The sequence below is a fragment of the Condylura cristata genome, unplaced genomic scaffold (assembly GCF_000260355.1).
Source record: "Condylura cristata isolate star-nosed mole 26May11 unplaced genomic scaffold, ConCri1.0 scaffold00059, whole genome shotgun sequence".
Lineage (NCBI taxonomy): Eukaryota > Metazoa > Chordata > Mammalia > Eulipotyphla > Talpidae > Condylura > Condylura cristata.
The window spans coordinates 925,354-932,984 of NW_004567160.1; positions in this window are offsets into that span (position 1 = coordinate 925,354).

Below are 7,631 nucleotides of genomic sequence, written 5' to 3' on the forward strand. Positions count from 1 at the left end.
AAATAATATAATAGCTTATTTTTACATCATTTTGTACTTCTTTTTTTCATCTCAAATGTTATCCCTGTGGGTTTCCCATCACCAAATCACCCATGTGCAATTACAATAGTCCAGTGCACTTCTCTCCCCACACTGTTTTTGATCCCATTCCCCACTCCACCCCCATAAAATGTCTCTGGCATACAGCTGTTCATTATTATTATAAATTTCTCGCCTGGTTCATTATACTCCTGCTATGAGCGAAACCGTCCTCTATTTTTTCTTTTTCTTTCTGGCTTATCTCACTAAGCATGATCTTTTCCATCTCCATCCATGTTGCTGTAAAAGACATGTGTTTATTTATTTAATTTTTGGTTGTTGAGTAATATTCCATTGTGTATATGTACCACATATTTTTAATCCCAGACTGCCGTTTCTTTTAACAATGTCTTCCACTTCTTCTTGCTTGGATCCTCCACCTCTTTTGTCAGGTTAATTCCCAGGGTGTGTGTGTGTGTGTGTGTGTGTGTGTGTGTGTGTGTGCTTTTATGTGTATGTGTGATTGGAATTGGAATGACTTTTTCAATTTCTTCTACTATTTCACTTATTTTATATATGAGAAGGCAACAGATTTGTGTGTGTGTTGAATTTTTACCCTGTCCATTTTTTGAGCTGGTTTGTTGTTTTAAATAGTTTTTCCATGGAGCCTGTGGATTTTCCATGTGTATTATCATAACATTTTCAATTTATGACAGCTTTCCTTCGTTCCCAATTTAGATTCACTTTATAGCTCTCTCTTGCCTAAATTTGCCCTAGCTAGTACTTCTACTACTATGCTGAGTAGTAGTGGTGAGAGCAGACAGCCTCAGTGGAAAGGATTTCATTTTTTTTCACCATTGATAATGATACTAAATCTGGGTTTTTCACATGTGGCTTTTATTATGGTAAGGTACAATGTATTTATCACCATATTTCTAGTTTCTTCATAAATGGATACTGAATCTTATCAAATGCTTTTTTTCAACATCAATGAGTATGATCTATTGATGATGGTTTTTTATTTTATTTGTTGATATGCTAAATTCTGTTGCTTTATTTTCAGATGCTGAGCCATTTTTGTGTTCCTGGTGTAAATCCTACTGGGTCATCATGTATAATCCTTTTCAAGCGTTGTTGGATTATTTTTAGTAACGTTTAGTTAAGGATGTTTGCAGCTGTGTTCATTAAGGAGATTGGTCTGTAGTTTTTTTCTTCGTGCAGGCTCTGTTTGATTTTGCTGCTACCATTACATTGGCCTCATAATATGTGCTTGGAAGTAGTCCTTCTTTCTCAGGTCTTTGGCAGAGTCTGAGCAGGTTTGATATTAATTCACCTTTGAAAGTTTAGTAGAGCTCACTTGTGAAATCATCTGGTCCTGGACTTTAGGTTTTTGAGCGAGTTTTGAGTACTGTTTCAATTTCCTTGTCTCCCATTGGTTTGCTCAGGTTTTCTATTTCTTCCTTGTTACGTCTTGTTTGGTTGTGTAATTCTAAGTATCTGTCCATGACATCTCATTGAACTTGTTTTTATCTAAGTGTTCATAGTACTCTCATTGTCTCCTGTATTTCTGCAGTATTTTTTGCAAATTCTCCTTCAATTTGGATCCTATTTGTTTGAGGTTCTCTTTTTCTTAGTTAGCTTTTGTCTACTTTGTTCATTTTTTTTTTCCAGAGAATCCTCTTTTGGCTTCATTGATCTTTTTGATTCACATTTTGATTTCTTGTTCATTTATTTCTGCTCTAATTTCTATCATTTCTTTGTTTTTACTGGCTTCTTTTCCTAAGCAAGTAAATAACTTTGTTTTCTTGACTTTTCTTTGTTGTTTTCTGCTTTCTAAGCCACTCATTTCTGCTGTGATCTTCTCATTTTCTTTCTTCTTCCTATTCTGGGTCTTGTTCATTTTTCCAGTTTCTAAAGAACATTACTTATCTCTAATATAGATGATACTTTCCATATCCATCCCTTAGGGCACCCTTTTTGGGCAAGCCAGCGACCTTTCCCTTTTTCCTTTTTCTTCATTATCAATTGCCTTAAGGTGTGTTTTGCTTTTTTCCTTTATTTCTTTAGTGTCCTGGTTGCTGTTCAGTAGTGTATTCTTCAGCCTCCACATCATAAAATATTTGATTGTTTTCTTTTTGTAGTTGATTTATAGTTAATTTCCTTTATGATCAGAGGAGATACTTGATATGACTTCTATATTCATGAATTTGGTGCTGTTTGTCTTGTGACCCAGTATACAGTGTATCCTGGGGAATGGTCTATGTGCACTTTAGAAAAAATTATTCAGTATCACTTGGATGCAGTGCTCTGTAAATGCCTGTCAGACCCATGTTGTCTAGTTCTTTGCTTAGGGTGATTATGACCTCATTTATTTTCTGTCTTGTTGTTCTGTCCATCTGTGGGAGTAGAGTTTTGAAGTTTCCAGCTATATAGGTATTGCATTTTCTCTAATTTCTATTTTCAAATTTTGATAACAGTTTCTTAGTGTGTTTTGATGAGTAAATATTGATTGTTACATCTTCCTATTTTTTTTCCATTGATCATTATATAGTGTCTCCATCTGTTCTTAATTTTTTTAAGCTGGAGTCTATTTTGTCTAATGTAAGTATAGCTGTTTCTGCTTTTTGTTTGTGTGGCATTTGATTGCATGATTGTTTTCCATTATTTCACTTTCAGTCGAAATTTATCCTTGATACTTAAGTTTGTTTTTTGTAGGCAACAGCAGGTTAGGTTCTCTTTTCAGAAACTCTCTACTCTGCCTTTTATTGGGAGTTCAAACCATTAACATTGAGTGATTATTGACATGTAAATGTCTTTCATCCACCTACCTTTGAGGTTCTATTTAATTCCTTATTCAGTTGTTTGTGTTTGTTCCTCTCTCTTTTTTATATCTTAAGAAATCTTTAATATTTCTAAGACAGAGGTTAGTGGATGCAAATTCCGAAGGTCATATTTTGTCTGAGGAGGTACTAATCTTTCTCTCACAGATGAGGGAGAGCTCAGCTGGCTTTTTTCCTGAAGTGTCTTGAACATATAAACCCATGCTTTTCTTGCCTTTAGTTTATTCAGAGAGATCCTATTTTCGTCTAATTAGTGTTCCTCTATTGGTTATCATTTCTTCTACCTCATCAGCTTCTTCTTCTTCTTTTTTTTTTTGTCTTGGGCATTTCTGGGGTTTACTGTTATGTGACTTGCTTTAGTTTCCCTCCCATTTAGGTAACTGTGTGTTCTTTTAAATTTTTTTTTAAATTTCTATGCTCATTTAATTCAAGTTTGGGAAGTTGTCCTTCACTATTTTTTTTAATTTACTTATGCATAAAGAGCTGGGGTAAGGCCAGAGGCTCAGGGGTGGCCAGAGGCTTCACCAGAGACAGTGGGGAGCAGAACAGGCAGATCTACGAAGTGCACTGCTGAAGGGAGCAGCGGGCGGGTCAGGAGAGGTCTGCTGCTCCATGTGGTCACCTCCGGGGCAGGCGGGGATCGAACTCATGTGGAAGTGGCTTTAGCTTCTCAGTGCTGTGCTTTAACCCGCTGCACCACTACGGAGGACCCTGTCCTTCACTATTTTTTAAATAGAATCTCAGTTCCCATATCTATCTCTCCTCTTTCTGGCATTCTTATGATTCTTATATTTCCTTCCTCATCATGTCAAATTGTTTCACTCTCTTTTCTCTCTTTCTTTTTATCTATTTTTCGTATTCATAATCAGTGCTTTGTTCTTCAGTTTGATTTATTCTACTTCCTTGGCTTTCTCCTGAATTTCTTGCTTCCTCCTGTAATTCCATTATTTTCTCATTTAAAGTTTCAATTTTGATCTTCTGTTTGTGGATTAATTTCCTCATAGTATTCATGTCCTTCTGAGCTTCTTTTTATTGCTCTCATCCTTTATTCTTAAAATTGAATTCTATGTCTTATATCTGAGAAATAATGAAGTTATTCTACATGTCTTGTTTTTTTCTAAGGTTTTGTCTTCTCTTTATGGCTCATTGTTCCCTGAGGGCTTGTGTGGCCATTTTCATTTTATTTTCTTTTAATTGTTTGTGTTGGGATTCTTCTGCTATAATTGGGGCTAATATTACGTTTTTTCCTCTCCTACCACTGTTCTGGGTATTTACATGTTGGTGATGTTAATGGGTGCACCTGCTGGCATACTGTATTATCTGGGCTAATGCTATAGCCTTCATCAAAGGACCTCTGTATATTATTCTTGTAGCTAGCAGGGCTGGTGTAGAGCTAGGTCTTGTAGAGGTGGAGTTGCTGGGACCTCACTTCACTTAGGAGTGGTAGCTCAGGGTGTGTTTCTGGTAGCCAGGAGGTTAGAGGTTTGCTGAATATCCCTAAAAGAGAGGAGGCCCTTTGAGTCCCAGAATGCAGCTTTAGTCTGCTCCAGAGAGTTAAAAAGGACGTACTATAGGGTGTAGATGGAGGCCCATGGTGAAAAGGTAGACTTTCCAAGACCTAGACTGCGACTTGTCTCTGCTTGCAAGGAACTGGTGGCAGGGTCTGGAGTCATGTGTACTTACTGAGAGGTTCCTGAGAATCAGTGATGTAGAGAAAGACTCCATAAGGCACACAGGTATGTAGGAAATGCTGGTTACGGAGACATGAGTGGGATATAATTCCAGGGTGCTGCAGGGGTCCAAGAGGGACAAGCAAACCTGCAGAGCCTGAACTGGGACTCAGATCTGCTCCCAAAGTGCTGCTGGATGAGCACTGGATAGAACGTAATTCCCAAGTGCTTCTAGACAGACACAGCATCGGTGGGCATGCATACTGTTCCAACCGTGATGGAAACAAGTGTGGAGAGTCTTCTAAAGACTGCAGATGGATCCATCATATGATGCAGAATTTCCACTCTTAGAAATTTATATAATTTATATTTCCCCAAAACAGAAAATCACACACACACACACACACACACACACACACAAATACTAATTTGAAAGGAAATCTGTAGTCCTGTACTTATAGAAAGTTCTATTTACAGTAGCCAGGATTTGGAAATTACCTGTTGATAAAAGCCCCAGAACAGATGTGTGGATCAAGAAGATGTGGTAAATATACAGAATGGAATGATTCACAGTGATCAGATAAGATGAACTCATGTTATTTGTGGCAATGTGGATGTAAGTGAAAGGGATAATTCTAAATGAAGTGAGTCAGAAAGAGAAGGATAAATTCTGGATGGTTTCACTTACATGTTGAATATAGACAGAAGTGAAAAAAGGATCAAAGATAGACTGAAATATTTATATGTGAAAGCAGATTGTAGATCAGAGACACTCAGGAGAGGAGGGGGAGAGAGGGAGAGATTAGAAAAAAAAAAAAAGTATGTTTAAAAACAAGCAAAAAGTGGCCCTCCCTGGTGGCGAGCAGGTTAAAGCACAGCATTAAGAAGCTTAAGTCACTCCCGCAGGAGTTCGATCCCCGCCTACCCTGGAGGTGATCCACATGGCATGGCAGACCTCTCCTGGCCCGCCCGCAGCTCCCCTCAGCAGTGTACTTTGTCGATCTGCCTGTTCTGCTCCCCAGTCTGTCTCTGGTGAATCCTTTCACCCTCTGCATCTCTGGCCTGAACCTCAGTTCTGTATGAATAAATAAATCTTTAGAAACAAACAAACAAAAAGCCATAAGATGCCCTGTTAAACACCTTAACATGTTATACATGGTTTATCTGAAATTCAGATTCAATGAACACCTTTAATTAATCTGGCAACAATGTGATTGAGGGGTCTGAACTTAACCTCTGTCCAGAAAGTGACTGATAACAAAATTATACAGTTTAAGGGGAGACTGCCAGGGTTCAGGTGGAAAGCATATCATTGCCTGCACATCAAGTGGGAGACAATCGTAATAATTTGAGTCCAACTGAGGTCACAGTAACCATCTATGATATGAAAAAGCAAGCAACATTCAGAAAAATAAAACAAAACCAGTGCTACTAAAATATATCACATACAAGTTCCATCTTACAATGAGACTTTAAATTTTCTAGATTTGAGGAAAAGCCAGAAAGTATAACACATTGTCAAGAAAAGAAATGACACTACATTTTGAATTTAGCACATAGAGACTTCAATGAAGCTGTTAAATCACAAGGTAGGGAATATCAGAAAGAAATTATTTTTTCTGTGAGAGAAAAACAAAGGGAATTCAAGACCTTAACAGTGTAATCAACAAAATGAACAACTCATGAATTTGGTTTGCTCAGGAGCAGAACTGAGATGACAAAAGAAAGAATCACAAAATTTGAAGATACATCTTTGGAAGTTACTCAATATGATCCACTGCTACTCTCCCAGGAATTTACCCAAAGAATAAATTTAAGTCCATGTGTGTTCATAGCAGCATTATTCATGCTAATCAAAATTTGGAAAGAATCAGAATCCCCATTAACAACAGAAGACTGGACAAATAACTGTGAAGTATGCACTCAATGGCAATGACTCAGCTGTTAAACAAGATGAACTGGTGCCTTTGGGGACCAAGGATGGATCTTGACGTGACTGTGCTAAGTAACATAAATCAGACAGTAAAAGACAGTTACCAGAAGTTTTACTATTTAGACTATAAGTAACCAAAGAAAACAAACTGGCAAAGCACAGCAAAAATGACTCCTATGTTCTGAGAAATATCGTGGTTACCATAGGGGATGGTGCAGGGAGGGAAGAGGGAATAGAGGACTTAATGTGTTAGGGTGTTGTGGCTAGAGTTTTGGTGGAGGGCGAGTGAATCATGCATATGTGAGGTGTGGAGTTGAACTCCCAAAATTATATAGCTTTCTTAACATGTAGCTATGCCACAGTCACTGTCCTATTCTAGTCTGGAAAGAGTGCTTGTGAGTACACATATCTGTACATCTCTCTGCATGCACAGGACATTTTGACAAACATATTCAGTGATAGTCACAACTGGCCTCCCATGAAACATCCTATGTTTCAGTTTCCACTCTTTTGTTTCTTTTCTCTGAGTCAGGTGGATGAAACTTCAGACTTCCTGGCACCCAACTTCAGATCTCTGTCTCAGCCTCTGATCACAAAAAAAGTGAGATGGAGAGGAGTGTTTTCCCATTTACCCTGACCCTTCCAGCAAGACTGATGCCTGGCCGAATGGCTCAGAGAGCTCACGCAGCAGAATGTAGCCAAGAGAACAGGTTCCACAGCCCTTTCCAATGCCTAGGCCTTTCTCTCTCCCCCAATCTTCTTGCCTCTCACCTGAGAAAGGGAATGTGCTTTGCCTAAGAGTAAGGCGTAGATGCATGGTAGAGGATGAGTGGAGGGTGGTGGAATCTTGGGATGCCCTTAGAAGGAACTGGGGGAAAGCCCAGAGCCAGAAAGAAAGCCTTCTGTACAGAACTGAGATATTAGGAGATAAGGAAGACTATGAAAGCATGTGGTTCTGTGAGTTTCTCCAGTAGAATGCAGGGCTACAACCATTTTCTGAACAAGCTCCATGGCTCTGGCCCTGGGAGATGGAGGCTGTCTTGTTAGAGTGGAATGGACCCTAGCATTGTAAGAGGGACAGTGTGGAGCAACCTGGGAGCCAGAGGGTGGTGTTCACAGACAACTCAAGGACAGATGGTAGAGATTTTCAGCCTTCGCTCTGGTTAACTC